The sequence below is a fragment of the Cyprinodon variegatus genome, unplaced genomic scaffold (assembly GCF_000732505.1).
Source record: "Cyprinodon variegatus isolate N-32 unplaced genomic scaffold, C_variegatus-1.0 Scaffold428, whole genome shotgun sequence".
NCBI classification, from domain to species: domain Eukaryota; kingdom Metazoa; phylum Chordata; class Actinopteri; order Cyprinodontiformes; family Cyprinodontidae; genus Cyprinodon; species Cyprinodon variegatus.
The window spans coordinates 609,203-612,538 of record NW_015150881.1 but is presented as its reverse complement, the minus strand read 5'-3'; the positions used below and the strand labels follow the sequence as shown (position 1 = coordinate 612,538).

The following is a 3,336-nucleotide window of genomic DNA, read 5'->3' as shown; positions in this document are numbered from 1 at the left end:
ATATATATATATATATATATATATATATATATATATATATATATATATGTATATATATGCATAGTTACTTATATATATATATATATATGCATAGTTACTTACACTAAATCTCCATATTTTGTCAGATGTTTGCCACTGACTCCATGATGGGTATCACCTATTTGTGAAGTCTTATATAAAATATGCATAATTTCTACAGCTTTGAACTACTCTAGTACCCATAGAAACAAAAAACAGGCCAACCAATGATCTCTAGAAGTTACTTAATAAGTCGTCACATTATCTTAGTATAAGTCTATCTTTTCTTTTGCAGGTCTCACGGTTTAGTTAGAGAACATTAGTGAACAAACTTTCTTGGTATTACTTAGTACACCAATCCGATACTCAGCTCCAATACTGAATACTTAGATGAATAATGCCTGTCCAGCATTCCAATCCAGTCATTTCTATTTATTTTTATATCATACACAAATATTTAATATTAATAAAGAATAAAGTGATTTCAATTTTATCACTGCAACTGATCAGAGCCCACACAACAGCTGGTGATGATTTATATCTGTGTTCATGATGCCTTTACTCACAAGTTGAAGTATATGGTTGATTCATTCAGCAGTAGTATTGAATAAGTATCATATATCAGCCCAGTCACGTATCAGATTTGAACAGAAAATAATGTATTTGTGCATCTCTACTACAATTCATTCCATTGGCATGAAATTGAAAGATTCTGGCGTAACGCAAACTAGAGCGGCACGCCATATCAACTGAGAATCATCATTGCCATTGAATATGTCCAATGTGTCCAATATTGCAGTTGCAAAGCTTTGTTAGTACATAGTATGTCATACTATTATTAGTGCATTATCCCACTGGGATTTACACAAACTGCTCCTAATTCTTTTATTTTTATTTGTATCTTTATTAGTTGAGAAGCTTGAACTTACAGATAGAAGAGGGGTGAGTTTTAACACAGACAGAAAATGGCTCTTAAAAATTTGGGTTAGCTCTTATCAACATCAACATCCCCATAGCCATTTAAAACAGTGATATCACTGTTCAGTATTTGCCTGATAAAGTGCGGCTATGAAATAATGGTTTTCACCAATACTAACAGGTCAGACTAGTAGAGCAATCAATAATCAGTAAAGAAGCCATGTCCATGGCCATTTTGGAGGGAAGGTAACAATTCACAGCATAATGGGATCAATCTGTTAGGAAATATGGAAGATTGGCAAAAAGAACACCATTAAAGGTCCTGTTTAAAATGTGTAAAAAGTAATGCAGTGGACAAACCATCATTTGGAAAAGGTGCTCTAATCAGATAAGATTAGTAATTACGCAAGCATGCACTGACTGTTTGCTGCAAAATATTAAAATAATCACTCAAAACGAATCATTTTCACATTGAAATGGTTATGGCTGCATCATACTGTGGATATGCATTGTTTCTTGAAGTCAGGTGGATACAGATCAGAATTAATGGAAAGATGGATGAAGCAAAATACAAGGTAATTTTCCATAATATTATTCATTTTGTAAAGAATTGTTTTTTGTAAAATGCCCTGCAGGGGTTCTAGAGGAATTCCTAGAACAAAACTTTCTTAAGTTAGTTGCTCTGGTGCTGTTAACACAACACATGAAGGCTGAAGAGACCAAACTTTCCACAACAGACTTATAGAAGATATGCAACACCCTACTACAAACACTGAAGGAAATAAGTTTTCTCAAGAAGTGCAGTATTTCTTTGCCTTCTTGTAGACATGTGTTACCCACCCAGCCTGTTCTCTAGGGAACAGGTATTTTTACATGCAAATATATTTATTTGATTTTAATAAAATCAGATGTGCTTGTTAAAGTGGTTTAGTACAGCTTTATCCAGTCAGTTTTCAAAAGCCAGTATCCTGAATGTTTTAGTTCCCTGGTTCAACATAACAGGATGGGTGGAACTTAATGACCTGCTAAAGAGCTAAGTCAGCCGCGGGAATCAGCTGTTTTTTAGCATGGACGCATCGACAAAAAGACATGACAGTGGCCCTTAAGGGATTAGGATTCGACACCCTATAGTCAATTGTCCTTTCACTCCAGTCTTCTACAATTTAGAAGCTGTGGTAAGATTTGTAAATTGATATTTACAGATCCGCTTTATTCCATGTTTTACCTATTTTGTACGTCTGTAAATCTGGAAACCTGGTAGTGGCATACTAAAAAATACTTCCAGCTATATTTGAAACAAAAATTGATTCTACATAGAATCGAATATAAACATAATGTATGTTTACTTTTTTTTTTTTTTTTTTTAGATCTATAGAATACTTTCAAACCACCTCATAATTATGTGATACGTTTTTATAGTCATGTGAAAATACAAAATACAGGGTGTTTGCAAAAAGTGTGGAAAGTTCAAGATGTACTTTGGAAACAAATGTTTCCTTTACTTTGAAATATTGTACACGACAGTAATCTTAAAAAAAGCGTATTGTCAACAGTTAAAAGAATGATATGCGTCAAAACGCACCGGAACACTATACATCTAATTAAGGATATAATCCCGACAGGAATTCCAGCAATGTGTTTTACGAAGCATTCACATAGCCGCTCAGTGTTTCTCTAGGTGTCCCAGCAGCAGATCAGAGCTGAGAAACTCTGAACCCAGACTGATGTCAGGTTGGAAACCTGTTCTTACTTGACTCTCTCTCTTTTCCTTCCCCTCCAGCCTTTCCTTCCAGCAGCTGCATTCCTCTCTCCGCGTTTACACCTAATGACCGCTATCTCTTTCCATTCTTGCCCTCCATCATTTCCTCGCCAGTGTGTTAATCACTCCAGCACATGGGCCCCGGGGCCCAGTGGTTAAAATAAACCCCGCCTGACACTTCCAACTGGCAGATTAACACGACGGCATTAACAGGTGCCAGAGAGCTGTTCTTTGTTGGTCGTATAGGCTGTGTGCTCAGTGGAGCGACCTGTACAACTGGATGCAGCGCTGCAGGTGGCAGGGCTTCAAAATGCAGAACAGGATGGGAAACCGTTTAATCTTTTGTCATTGTGGAGCAAAAGAGTGCACATCTGAGCTGTGTAAATGAATATTCATCACATGTGTTTATGCAACCATCTTTGCGCTTTAACTTAAGACAATCTCAGTCCCTTCTTCTGTTCATAATATATGGAACACATACAAATCGTGATTAATCGATTATTGAAATAATCATCGACTAAAATAGTAAGCGATTAATCGTTAGCTGGAGTATAGAGACTCTCAAACATGCCTTTAGGTGATAGAGCAGTAATGATACCAAAATTGTAAAAAAAAAAAAAAAATATATATATATATATATT

General features: G+C 35.7%; 1 protein-coding gene across 2 annotated transcripts in view; it reads right to left on the bottom strand.

Annotated features, from left to right (window-relative positions):
• The window catches only part of slit2 (slit guidance ligand 2), a 125,902-nt gene that overhangs the window by 118,694 nt on the left and 3,872 nt on the right, over window positions 1–3,336 (bottom strand). The window lies entirely within an intron of this gene.